This window comes from Symphalangus syndactylus, chromosome 18 (assembly GCF_028878055.3).
Source record: "Symphalangus syndactylus isolate Jambi chromosome 18, NHGRI_mSymSyn1-v2.1_pri, whole genome shotgun sequence".
Lineage (NCBI taxonomy): Eukaryota > Metazoa > Chordata > Mammalia > Primates > Hylobatidae > Symphalangus > Symphalangus syndactylus.
The window spans coordinates 59,520,400-59,534,658 of record NC_072440.2 but is presented as its reverse complement, the minus strand read 5'-3'; the positions used below and the strand labels follow the sequence as shown (position 1 = coordinate 59,534,658).

Genomic DNA, 14,259 nt, shown 5'->3' with positions numbered 1-14,259 from the left:
AGCGGGATCCTTCCTCGTGTCTTCCAGCTTCCAGTGGCCCCCAGCATTCCTTGGCTGGTGGCTGCATCCCTCCAGTCTCTGTCTCCATCCCCATACGGCCTTCTCTTCTGCGGCCTCCCTCTCCTTCACCTTCTCCAAGGACACCTGTCATTGGACTTTGGACCCTCCCTAATCCCGGTTGATACCGTCTCAAGATCCTTTACTTATTTACATCTGCAAAGACGTTTTTTCCAAACAGTGACATTCACAGTTTCTGGGGGACATCTGGGAGATTGGGGTGGGGTCACCATTTAACCCACGACAAACAGTATCAGGATTGATGCTTAGAACGGAGCCTGGTTTCCTTCACTGGACACACAGGCGCACACTGGAGCCCACCTCCCCTGCCCGTACCACCATGGGTTGCCCACTCTGCCTCCTCAGACCCGGAAACCCAGGGCACCTGGTGAAACAGCAGGCACCTGGTGTGGCAGGGACCAGACCTCGCACCATCTCACGCTCCCATTTAATTAGGACTGAAGACTGAACTCTGCTCAATGATACCAGCATCATCCCACTCACCTGCCTGGGGACCCATCTCTTTGAGGAAATTTATAGCCATAATTTAGTAGGTGAATTATGGCTCCTGGCACGTGAGCCAAGAGAATTGCCTGGGCACATTAAACCCACCCGCTAACACCCCTTGATGCTGGAACCACCCTCACAGCGCCTGTAAAACAGGGAATGGCAGAGAACGGGGACCCTCCTGGGAGCCGCAGGGCCCCCAGGACCGCAGCAGCCTCCTGAGCTGGGGGCAGAGAACTGGGTTTTCCTCCAAGCGCTGCCTCACTGGGTGAGCTGTGGTGGGTCCTAGGCCCTTTCTGGGTGCCAGTGGCCTGGCGATGCCAAGTGTGGTGTGCAGGCCAGCAGCATCCAGGAGATGGTTAGAACTGCAGAAACTCAGCAACCCACGCTGAATCCAGACCTGCACGTTATCAGGCCCCCACTCCAGGGGTGTGTGGCCAGAGTGACGCTTGGGAAGCGCTGGCAGAAGCACAGGATGGAGTATGCTTGGTCTATGGGAGGTGCTGTAACAAAACACCACAGAGTGAGTGGCTTATGAGCCACAGGAATCCACTGCTCACAGTTCTGGAGGCTGGAAATCCAAGATCAAGGCACCTGGGCAGGTTCAGAGTCAGGTGAGGGCCCACTTCCTGGTTCCTAGACTGACTTCTTGCTGTGTCCTCACCTGGTGGAACAGGCAAGGAAGCCCTCTGGGGCTCCTTTTATAAGGGCACAAGTTCCATTCACAAGGGATCGACCCTCATGACCTAATCACTCCCAAAGGACCCACCTCCTAACACCATCACCTTGTTAGATTTCAACGTACAAATTCTAGGGTGACACAAACATTCCAACCACAGCAGGGCACAAGCCAGACAAGCCTGGCACACCATGAATCCAGTCCCCGACATGGACCATGCACATGCCCACAGTCCCTGCCACACCTCAGAGACACCACACACGGTGCACACACACCTCACTTCCCACATTCATGGAAACGCATGCTCCAAGACACAACACACACTCATATGCACCTATGCACAATCTGTGCCCATTCCCAAATGTGTCACTGATGGTAGGATTGCAGGCAGCTGAGAAAGAGCTCGAGGTTCTCATATACGTTTGTCCATTCAGCATATTTACTAGTCAATGACTGGGAGCCAGGCATGCACCAGGTGTCTGTGTGTGAAGTTGAAGAAGGAGGAGTCCCCGGCCCTCAGCTCAATGTCACGATGTGGTCTGATTGATGCAATAACAGGTGGATATGCACAGTAATGGGAGAGGAAAAGGGAGGAGATCGACCAGCTGTTGGGAAGAAGGTGGACCAGAGAGGCTTCCCAGACAAAAAGACCTGGGCTGGATCCCAGCAAATTAGTATGAATGTTCTTGGCAGGCAAAGTAAGTGTATTCGTCTGTTTTCACACTGCTGTAAAGAACTTCCTGAGACTGGGTAATTTATAATGGAAAGAAGTTTAATCGACTCACAGTTCAGCATGCCTGGGGAGGCCTCAGGAAACTTACAGTCATGGCAGAAGGCCAAGGGGAAGCAAGGCACCTTCTTTACAAAGCATCAGGAAGGAGAAGTGTTGAGCGAAGCAGGAAGAACCCGTTATAAAACCATCAGATCTCGTGAGAACTCACTCACTATCATGAGAACAGCACGGGGGAAACTGTCCCCATGATTCAACTACCTCCACCTGGTCTCTCCCTTGACATGTGGGGATTATGGGGTTACAATTCGAGATGAGATTTGGGTAGGGACACAGAGCCTAACCATATCAGTAAGAAAGGACATTTTCAGTAGAGAGAACAGAAGCAGCAAAGTCCTAAAGGCATAAATAGGTGGCTCAGGGCAAGCGAAGGTACAGAATGCATGCCATGCCTGATACCAAGGTTCCTAAATTGGACTCAAGTCCTCTAGTCCACTCCACTCCCCTCCTGGCACCCCAATCAGGCCACCCTCACCTCTTCTTTGCACCAAAACAACAGCATTGTTGCAGGGCTCCTTGCTCGACTTAAGTCTCACTCCTTCCAGACCCACTCACCTCCCTCTACAGCCACAGGGACCTTCCTACCATGCAAATCTGATCGTATCGCCCTCTTGATAAGCCCTGCCTTGGCTCCCTAGTGCCCTAAGACTAAAGACTAAAGTTTCCAGGTAGGTTTCTCAGGTTCTGTCCAACTTTCATATCAAGTTGCATCTGCAATGCTGTTTTAATCTCACCCAGCTCCCTCACACTGCCTTACCTTTATATGCACCATTTCTTCTGCCTGAAGGTCCCTTTCCCAACCCCCTTCTCCACCTGTCAAACTCCTACCCATCCTGCAAAACCCATGCTGCCAAAGGTCTTTTCATCCAAAATGCCTTCCATGAGAGATGCTTGGAAAGGAGAAATAATTAAGCATTGGGGTCAGGTCTTCAGTGGTTTCTCAGAAATTCAGGCTCTGGGATGAGACAGGAGCAGGAATATGCAGGGGTTTTAAGGTTCAAACACATCCACAAGGCAACCCCAAAACATTTTGCAGAGCTTTTTTCTCTTTCTTTTTTAAATTAGATTTTCATATTTCAGAGACTAAGAAGCTCAAAATATTTTCTGTGATAATCGTTCTTAGTGCCTCAAGACAGTCAAACTGGTTTTATTTTTATTCCCTCAGACCTGAGCTTTTTGAGCACTTAGGACAAATGAAGCCCTATTTCACAAAGAAGGAAAACACACAAAACCCACCCCCTCGAGGCCTGCACTAGATTGAGGACATGAGTAAATAACAACAACAATAATGATAACAATAGCTGTCAGGGCTCCGGGAAGGGGTATTATAAACAAGGTCTCTGACCACAAAAGAGGCTGCACAAATCCACATAAAACAACCTCAAACCAGCGAGGCTGTAGGCCATGAGCTGAAGCGGGGTGTGAGGAGATTCTAGAGGCTGTGGGAGGGCCATGTGGCAATCCAGGAGGGCTTTACGGAGGAGGGAAGTTTCTCCTCCCACAGCCTCAGTGACCTAAATCCCCCCTAACGAAGACGGGCCACTGGGGCCTGGCCTGGGTGTGCTGGTCCCCTGCAGCTATTTCAGGCACCCTGTGCTCCATCAAGGCAAAGATACACTCCTAAGTAACTTTTCAAATTAGATTGTTCGGAATTCCTAGCCAGTGCAATTAATGGATCCCAAACACTGTTAATTACGTTTTCTGTGGCCAGTGTACAGAGGCTGATCGATCCGCCCTGAACAGCCAATTACAGAGGCACTGCAGATCAAGCCCGCCTGGAGAGGTAAGGAGGCCAAGCCTGGCGCCAGCAGGGGGCTTTAGAGACTTTTCACCACGCAAGGCTCCATGCGAACCCACCTGTCTGCCTTCGGGGTGTGGCACCAGCAGACTCAAGCCAGATGGAGTTGCATGCTCACACCCAGAGAGCAGAAGACCCTGAGACCTTTACACTTGGAAGGGAGCAAATGAGCCTGATTTCTGAGTGTGCTACTGTGTGTGCCTGTGAGGTGTCTTTGTGCCAGGTGTATGCATGTGTATATGTGCAGAAGAGGTGGCTGCTTGTGTGTGAGTGTGTGTGGGGGCATGATTGGAAGGATGTATGATTGAAGAGATGAGTGTGCACGTTTGTGTCTGAAAGCCACATGCTATTGAAACTGTGGGCATGTTTGAGTCCAATCAATCTGCTATAACAAAATACTGTAGACTGGATGGCTTGCAAACAACAGAAACTTACTTCTCAAGGTGCTAGAGGCTGGGGAGTCCAAGACCAAAGCTCTGGTAGATCCTATGTTTGATGAGCGCTGGCTTCCTGGTTCAGAGATGGCCCCTCCTTCTCAAAGTGTCTTCACATGGTGGCAGGGGTGAAAAAGCAATCCAGGACCTTTTTTTTTTTTTTTTTTTTACAATGAAGTCTCGCTCTGTTGCCCAGGCTAGAGTGCAGTGGTGTGATCTCAGCTCACTGCAACGTCCACCTCTCGGGTTCAAGCAACTCTCATGCCTCCACCCCCCAGGGAGCTGGGATTACAGGCATGTGCCACCACACTGGCTGATTTTTTTTATTTTTAGTAGAGACGGGGTTTCACCATGTTGGCCAGGTTGGTCTCAAACTCCTGGCCTCAAGTGATCTGCCTGCCTCAGCCTCCCAAAGTGCTGGGATTACAGGCGTGAGCCACTGCACCCAGCCTAGAGCCTCTTTTATTATTATTATTATTTTGAGACAGGGTTTTGCTCTGTCACTTAGGCTGGAGTGTAGTGGTAAATCACAGCTCACTGCAGCCTCCAACTTCTAGGCTCAAGCAATCCTCCCACGGAGTGTCATGTAGCTGGAGCTACAAGCGTGCACCACCACACCCAGCTAACTTTTTTTTTCTTTTAGTAGACACATGGTCTGACTATGTTGCCCAGGCTGGTCTCAAACTCTTGAGCTCAAGCAATCCTCCCACATTAGCCTCCCCAAGTGCTTGGATTACAGGTATGAGCCACCACACCTGGCCTGGGACCTTTTTTGTAACAGCACTACTATGGTTTGAATGTCTCCTCCAAAGTTTGCATTGAAACTTAATTGCCATTGTAAGGGTATTGAGAAATGGGGGCCTTAAGAGGTGATTAGGTTATAAGGGCTCTGTCCTCATGAATGGATTAATGCCATTATCACAGGAGTAGGTCAATTATGGTGGGAATGATAAAAGGATGAGTTTTGCCCAACCCTCTCTTGGTCTTATGCACTCACTTGCTATGTGATGCCTTCCGCCATGTTCTGATGCAGCACAAGCCAGCACCATGCTCTTGGACTTCCCAGCCTCCAGAACCATGAGAAATAAATTTTTCTTTATAAATTACCCAGTCACCAGTATTCTGTGATAACATGAGAAATGGGACTAAAACAAGCACTGACGCCATACACGATATGAGGGCTCCATATCCATGACCAAATCACCGCCCAATGTCCCCACCTCCTAATACCGATACCTTGGGGGTTAAGTTTCAACATACGAATTTTGGGGGAACACATTCAGTCTCTAGTGGGGTAGATGTAGGTGTTAACCAGGTTAAGTGTAGGAATGTGTGCAAAATTAAAGTGCGCCTGTGAATGTGTGGAGCAGTGACAAAGAGGGTGTGTGGATCAGAGCTGCTCTGAAAAAGTGTGTTCATGAGTGAGGGATGGGTATGAGTTAAGCGCAAGTACATACATGTGTCACCAAGGGTATGCATAGTGAACAAACAGTATGTGGCTGAAAATGTGTGTGTGACTAGCAGAGGTGTGACTGCCAGCAAGTGTGTTAGTGAAGGGGTTCCCATGGGAAGAAACGTGGGTGCATTGGTGGCCTGTAGTATTCACGGGCATAGATAGTCTTTGCCCCTCCATGCAGAAGGATCACTCTGTCTTGACATCCAACATGGCCACAGGACTTGCTCTGGCCAATAAAATGTGAAAATGCCATGTGTCACTTTCAGGTGGAGTTTCAAGAGTCTCTTCCTAGTTCACTGTCTCCTTTGCTCTTCCATGACCACAAGAAGAGAGAGGCTGCATATCAGTGTGCTGGGAGGAAAGATGAGGTGAGACAGAGCCCTCACCCAGCCATGATGGATACAGCGTGAGCAGGAAAGAAGCCCCTACTGCTGTGCAGAGCTAAGGTTTGGGGCTGCTTGTTATTACAACCAAATCCAGCCCAGGCTGACTGATACAGGGACTGGGTGTGAATGAGGGGAAGTGGGAGTGGGTAGGGCAGGGGGAGTAAGATAGCATAGGTGTGAGTGAAACCTCTACTGCTGAACAATGCTGTGTTGGGGGATGTTTGTTACTGTGGCATAACCCATCCTGCACTGACTGATACAGGGACTATGTGGCCTGGTGAGTAAGGGAATGTAAGAAGATGAATTTGTGAGTGAGATTGTGCATGTGACTATGTCGAGTTGTCTGTGAGGTTGTGAGTGGGGGTGTGAGGGAGGCCTGAAGGAGGTATTAAGGGTGTAAGGGGCACCTTCCCCCACCTTGCACCTTCTCTGTATCTGGGGCCCCAGGCAGGGGTTGTACAGAGTATCCTCCCACTGCCCACACCGGATATCAGTGGCACCTACACTCCTTCCTCTTTACCATCGGAATTTCTCTCAAATCTCTCAGCTTCTCCTCCCCATCCTGCCACCTGCTAACCTAACCTAGACTCCCTACTGGTGGCCCTTGTCATGTTCATCTGGAGGGCACAGCTGCCCCCTCTAACTGCACCCACACTCCCAGGCCTTTCTCTGCACAGCAACCAGAAGTCTCTTTCTAAACCCAAGTCTGACTCTGCCTTTCCCTTCTTTAAAACCCTGAACGGCTCCCATGGCCCCATCACCCTCCCTAGGGCTTTTGGGGTTTGTTTGTTTGTTGAAACAGAGTCTTGTTCTGTTGCCCAGGCTGGAGTGCAGTGGCATGATCTCAGCTCACTGCAACCTCTACCTCCAGAGTTCAAGTGATTCTCCTGCCTCAGCCTCCCAAGTACCTGGGATTACAAGCATGTGCCACCACGCCTGGCTAATTTTTATATTTTTTAGTAGAGACAGGTTTCACCATGTTGGCCAGGCTGGTCTAGAACTTGTGACCTCAAGTGATCCTCCTGCCTTGGCCTCCCTCTGTGATGTTTAAGAGAGACTTAGCCCAGTCCCCCGCTCTTGGAAGGGCACATGACCTGGGCTTGGCCAATCAAAGTGCTCCATTCCTGGTCCTGTGATTGGCTCAGGAACATGCACGTGACCCAAGTACAATCAGTGAGAATGAGTCCTGGAACTTGTGCTGAAACTATTAATAAAAAGCTTTCTAGTTCTGACAAGAGAATATAGTTCTGGAATTACTCAGGATTCTGTAAAAAGAGCTTGCCTGTGAGAGGAAAATGGGACCAGGTCCTGCCCTGCAGACGTTGTTGGAGCACCTAGATCCAGCCATGCCTGAAGCCAGTCCTGAGCTTTGTGTGTGTGTTTGTGTGTGTGGCTGGCACATAAGTAAAGGCTATACAAATTGTAGCTGTAATTAGCAGAATAGGATATGGTACACAATAGGTACTTGGTGATGTTAGTGCCTGCCTTCTTTCATTCCCCTGCCCCTGGAAACATTGTAGCCTTACTGCCATCCCTTTTTCTGTCCATTATAGATTTTTCCAGAAGGATTGTGGGGCCACGTTCAGGGCATGAGAAAAATGTGTTAATGATAGAATGCCTGTCAGAGCATTTTCCCATCAAGCTGTTCTTCTTCCCCACAGAAGATGCTTAAGGAATAAGACAGATGCCAAAAGTAATGAGGCCAAGAGCTGTCGTGGTCCTTGCCTGGCAAATTCACAGCTTCAAGCCATTCAGGCCCTGGGGCAGCCACAGAGAGGGAAGGAGTAGAGAGCCCTCAGGGGGTCTTCGGGGGCTGGGCACCTCTGCATTAGGCCAACAGTGGGGCCTGGGGTTTCAGAGCTGAGGGCAAGTTCCCATCAGCAAGGCTGTGAGAGCATTTAGTGAATGCCTACTGAATGCTACGCCTGTGCAGTAGCGAATAATAATAAATGAGGAAGCTAGATCAGAGAGAGAAGACCTACACTCAGTAGGTGGTTTTTAACTGCTTATTGGTTGAATGAGTGGACCTTCAGAGATCCGATCCATGGATAGCCTTCATGCCCCAAATGGCCAGGTCAGTATGGGCAGGGGAGGCACTAACCTGGCTGAACATGGGAAGGGAGCAGAGAAGGCTCATGGACTGAGTTGAGCCTTAAAGAATGAGGTCTTATGACGAGTTACTGGGTGCAGCACAGCAACATGGCACATGTATACATATGTAACAAACCTGCACATTGTGCACATGTACCCTAAAACTTAAAGTATAATAAAAAAAAAATGAAAAAAAGAATGAGGTCTTAGCAACGAGAAATCCTGTGTGATGGGGTGGAGAGAAATTCCTGGGAGGAGCAAAGGAGCAACATGCCCCCAGAATATATAGGGAAACGGGGAGGCTCTAAGCACAGCAGGGACCTCACAGATGATGCTAAGGAGCTCAGGCTTTGGGCTGGAGCACGGGGGAGCTATGGGAGGGCTTTGAGCAAGGGAGTGGCCTGATTTAGATTTGGGCTTAAGAAAAACCTCTCTAGCCACTATCGGATAGCTTAGAAGGAGAAATCCCAGAGGACGTTAGCATCAATCAGGTGAGTGATACTGGGGGCTGAGACTGATGCCAGAGATTTCAGAAGCAAAATCAAAAAGCTTGGCAGCTTTTGGAGTCAGATGGAAGGCAGCGTGGAGAAGGAGGCCCAGGGAAAGAAATAGGAAGCTCAAGTTCAAGGCCTGGCCTTCTGGGGCTGGGGTGCAGTTTCCTCTTCTGAAAATGGGACTTCATAATGTCTGCCCTGCTAAACTCAAAGAGTTGGCATGAAAAGCAAGTGATAGGATGACTGGAAAAATGCCTTGAATTGCATACAGCAGGGTCGGCAAAGGTTCTCTGTAAAGAGCCAGATAGTAACTACTTTAGGCTTTGTGAGCCATAAGTTCTCTGTCCCTCCTACCACTCAACTCTGCACCACAGACCATACATAAACACGTGGGTGTGGCCGTATTCCAATCAAACTTTATTAGCCCGGGGGTTGTGGTTTGCCAACCCAATTTAAGGCGATATGCAAATACCAACCCTTTCTTCTTAGCACTCCTGATATCTCTTCTCTTGGCCCTGATTTCTTCCTATTTTTTCTGTCTCCAAAGATCACAGCCCAGAGAAAAAGAAAGTACACTTGGCCCTCCATATATGTGGGTTCCACATCCATGGACTCAGCAAATCAGAGTGAAAATATTTGGAAAAAATAAAATGGATGGTTGTGTCTGTACTGAACATGACTTTTTTCCTTGTCATTATTCCCTAAACAATACAGTAGAACAACTCTTCACATAGCATTTACATTGTATTGGTATTATAACTAGTTTAGAAATGATTTAAAGTATGTGGGAGGATATGCGTAGGTTATATGCAGATAGTACTCCCTTTGTATATAAAGGACTTGAGCATCTGTGGATTTTCATACCCATGTGGTATCCTGGCACAAATTCCCCCTGGATACTGAGGGATGACTCTACTTCTCCCTAGGTACTCATTGTGTAAATGAGGAAACTAGATGAGAGTGAAGAGACCTACACTTAGTCGGTGGTTTTTAACTACTTATTGGTTGAATGAATGGACCTTAGGAGATCCAATCCATGAATAGCATTCATGCTCCAAATGGCCAATCTTATACTCGTGGCAGACATCATAAATCAATCCCAGCATGCTTCTCCGTGGAGCACTGATTCGGCTTCTAAATTCTCAAGTCAACATTCCAAGTAGCCACCTTCTATTGAGATCGGCACATAAGAAGAAATGCAAACTAGTTCAACCCTTCTATTTTGTAGATGAGGAAATGGAGGCAAAACAAGGTCTCATGGGGGGTCTGGGTGGACCAGCTGGTGCCCTCTGGCTGCCTGTTTCATCCAGCCTGTCCAGAAGCTCCAGAGAAGCCCTCGTCCAGCTGGGCAGGCAGGGGGTGCCAGAGAGAAGCACAGCTGGGCAGCTGGCATGGGCTCATCCCAGCGCCTCCCTGCCCAGCCACACTGCGATCGGCTCTGGCGGTGTCCCTTCTGTCCCCCACCCGCCTGCTCCCCACAGCTGCTCTTTTGAAAGCCCTGCATGGGAAGCTGTTGATGCGTCTCTCTGTTCCCTTTTCAGACCATTGTCCCCTCGCTGGCGCCAGCCGTGTTCTTCTCTTGGCTGCTTAATTAACAGTATTATTAAAGCCTAGAGGAAAGAGTCACCCAGATCCTCCCTCAAAGCCACTCACGCTTGAGAAGAAGCGCTGCAAGCAGACAGGAAGCAGGGGCTGGTGCCAGGAGATGCCCCCTCCCCGCCTCCAGAGCCCTTCACTTGCCAATGCCCAGTGGAACCACTTTTCCCCACCTTCCTGGGGCAGCCATTGAGGGCCCGGGAGGGAAGAGGCAGGGAGGAGGTGACTTGCAGCAAGCTTGTCTGGAAGCACCCAGGCCTGGTTAATAAACCCTGCTCTCAGCAATGGGTGCAAGTCTTTGCGGAGAGGAGCTAGGCCCCCAGCCCTGGGATCAGGTCAGAACTCAACAGTCACATCCTCACTACCTCCATGCAGAGAAGAAGCAGAAGCAGTAGCTGGAAAATGTCCAGTAGCTGTGTGACCTTGGGCCAAACCAGCACTGTCTCTGTGCTCAATTTCTCCTGTGTAAAAAGTGCTTCTAATGCACCTGGTCTGGTGCTAAGCACTTCGTGTGCATTATCTTACCTATTCCTTGTTCCAGTAATCTACTGCTATATTACAGATCACCCCAAAACATGGTGCCTTAAAGCAACAACAATCACAATCTGTAATTTATGCAGGGTGCAGCGGGATAGCTCATCTCAGCGCCACACGGCATCAGCTGAGACAACTTAACTGTGGGGCAGAGAACCCACCTCCAAAATAGCTCACTCACATGACTAGCAAATTGGTTCTAGCTGTTAGCTGGGAGCTCAGCAGAGCGATCCACTAGGGGAATGGGGGTGGGGTCTCCATTCCTCTCCATGGGCTTCTTGGGTGCCCTCACAACATGGCAGCCAGGTTCTGGGAAGGAGTAACTTAGGAGAACCAGGCATAAGTGCATGGCATTGTCATGACCTAGCCTCAGAAGTCATAGCATCACCTCCATGCTACTCTGCTGATTGAGGCAATTCAAATGCCCACCCAAGTTCAAGGAGAGGGAACTTCCACTCAACTTCTTGATGAGGAAATGGTGAGATTCTACAAGGGCATAAGGACTGAGAGATGTGGTTACGACCATCTTTGAAAAACAAAATCTGCCACATTCTTCAAAACAACTGGAAGGTCGGTGCAATTATTATTTCCATTTTACAGATTAGGAAACTAAGAATTTAAGTCATTCAGAGAAGTTAAGTAATTTACCCAAAGCCACACAGTTTTGTGGCTGAGCAGGGTCGTGAACATATGCAGCCTGACTTCAAAACATAGGGTTTTTCAAACTTTTTTTTTTTAGCTGCAAAACATATCCTCCTAACAAAATCTTCCGGGAGAGATTTGTGAAAGGAGGTCAAAACAGAGTGAGTGGGGACTTGAACCCTGCCATCGCCTCCAGGATCCTCTCAGGAACTCAAGTTTCCAAAAAAGTTTGAAAATCCCAAGGTAAGCTGCTCTCCGAGTCAACAGGCAACAAGGAAAAAATCCCCTCCATTGTCTGGCTGGTCTACCTGGTCTAGACTGTGCTCCTGTCATCTTATTTTATAAGGGCTTCCTGGATTGCTGTCTATATTAGCCCATTCTCACACTGCTATAAAGACCTATCGGAGACTGCATAATCTATGAAGAAAATAGGTTTCACTGACTCACAGTTCCACAGGCTGTACAGGAAGCATAGCTGGAAAGCCTCAGGAAACTTGCGCTCACGGCAGAAGATGAAGGGGAAGCAAGCACATCTTTACCATAGGGAGAAGGAGAGCGAGGGAGCAAAGGGCAAAGTGCTACACACTTTTTAACACCAGATCTCACGAGAACTCCCTCAGTATCACGAGAACAGCAAGGGGAAAATCCGCCCCCGTGTTCCAGTCACCTCCCACTAGGTCCCGCCCCTAACAATGGGGATTACAATTCGACATGAGATTTGGGTGAGGACACAGAGCCAAACGATATCACTGTCCCTCCTCTGAGTTAATCCCAGCAACCCAGGTGGCTTCTCCATACCTGCCACCCTCATCCCAACTCCCAGTTCTTGTTGGAAGTGACGTTTAATTTTTTTTTTTTTTTTTGAGATGGAGTCTTGCTCTGTCCCCCAGGCTGGAGTGCAGTGGCGCGATCTCGGCTCACTGCAAGCTCCGCCTCCCGGGTTCACGCCATTCTCCTGCCTCAGCCGACCCAGTAGCTGGGACTACAGGCGCACGCCAGCACGCCCGGCTAATTTTTTGTATTTTTAGTAGAGACGGGGTTTCACTGTGTTAGCCAGGATGGTCTCGGTCTCCTGACCTCGTGATCCGCCCGCCTCGGCCTCCCAAAGTGCTGGGATTACAGGCGTGAACCACCGTGCCTGGCCGGAAGTGATGTTTAAAACAAATAGCACTGGCCAGGCGCGGTGGCTCACGCCTGTAATCCTAGCACTTTGGGAGGCCGAGGCCGGGAGATCACAAGGTCAAGAGATCAAGACCATGCTGGCCAATGTGGTGAAACCGCATCCCTACTAAAACACAAAAAATTAACCAGGCATGATGGCATGCACCTGTAGTCCCAGCTACTGGGAAGGCTGAGGCAGGGGAATCACTTGAACCCAGGAGGCAGAGGTTGCAGTGAGCCGAGATCGCGCCACTGCACTCCAGCCTGGCGACAGAGCAAGACTCCATCTCAAAAAAGCAAACAAACAACAACAACAACAACAACAGCACTCTGCCAGGTAAAGGAAGTTGGAGGAAGGGTGGTCTAAACAGAGGGAATACCACATGCCAAACCCTGGAGTACGGGGCAGCCAGGGCAGGGAGTGGGCAGGGAGTCACATGAGCAGGGAGTGGCGTGAGATGAGGCTGGCAGGAAGGCAGCATTAGAGAACGCAGGGTGGAGAACTTTGTTTTGAAGGCGATGGGAGTGGAACCATGGAAGGGTTTTGAGCAGGGGAGAGCGTTAGGGATTTGTTCTTTTGAAGGAGCACTCTGGCCAAGGTGTGGACAATAGATTGTGAGAAGGAGACTGGGCTGCCAGGGTTCCACCATCCAAAGGCTGGTGGCAGGGGGCAGGCAGCACCATCAGCTCTCGATGCTCAGTGGAGGTGAAGAGAGGGCACCTGGGACTCAGGTTGGGAGACTGAGTGAATGGTCAGTTCTGGCTGGACTTACTGTCTCTGTCCCTAGGAAACTCCCAACGAGACAGCTCCCAGTGACAGGGGAACAGAGAGGAAGAGCGGAGTGACTCATCAGAGCCCCACCCAGGCTGCATGCCCGGCTGCTCCAACATCAGCCTGAGGCTTCCACCCAGCTCTGTCTGCCTGAACGTCACTTCCCAGGACGCCTGACGTATTCCTTGCGTGGTGACTTTGATATGAACACTACAAAAAGAGGGGTTTAAAAATAGCCACCTTGTCATGTGGAATAGGGAGAAGAGATAACCCATCCCCACGCAAAGGAATGAGGTAGAGAGTCACCCAAGACTTCTTGGAGCTGTGCCCGTCAACACCACTCCCTCCTCTACACCTTGCACCTGATCAGGACCACTTCATGGAGATTTACTGAGGCCCCATGCTCAGGAGTCTTTCTGCTGCTTTAAACAAATCATCTCTGTGCATCAGTGTTGTCTGCCTGCTTCATTCTCTCTCTTCCCAGGACTCAGCAAAGCTGAGAAAAACAGGTCACAAGGATACTTGGTGACCCAGGAGACCCCGCCAGGGCATTGCTTCTAGCCTGGCTCTGTACACATATGCACCTGGCTTCAAATTTTCTCTCTCCCTTCCTTGCTGGGTGATCTTGAGCAAGTGATTTGACCTCTCTGGGCCTCAATTCCCATATCTGTAAAATGAAGCCCAAAACACAGGAAGAACAGAGAGGCGTGGGAGGCATGGGGGTGGTACCTGGAAAGCTGGAGCTGGAATCTCTCACGTCCACTAGACAGGTCCAGCGAGTACCTACTTTCCATCCAGACACTCGGCAGAGCACACACCCCTTGGGGACAGCTTGAGTGCCTTCAAGCAGTTTGATTAATGT

The 14,259-nt window shown here is 49.7% G+C and overlaps 1 long non-coding RNA gene across 2 annotated transcripts; it reads left to right on the top strand.

Annotated features, from left to right (window-relative positions):
- The first annotated feature begins 9,845 nt into the window (after nucleotides 1-9,845).
- LOC134733625 (uncharacterized) lies at nucleotides 9,846-13,764 on the top strand. Of its 2 annotated transcripts, XR_010117278.1 has the most exons (4): nucleotides 9,846-9,944; nucleotides 11,257-11,392; nucleotides 11,562-11,707; nucleotides 13,414-13,764. It is a non-coding gene; the product is annotated as an uncharacterized lncRNA (long non-coding RNA). The 2 variants fall into 2 exon arrangements; XR_010117279.1 differs by lacking the exon at nucleotides 9,846-9,944 and having other exon boundaries at nucleotides 11,194-11,392.
- Nucleotides 13,765-14,259: the final 495 nt, after the last annotated feature.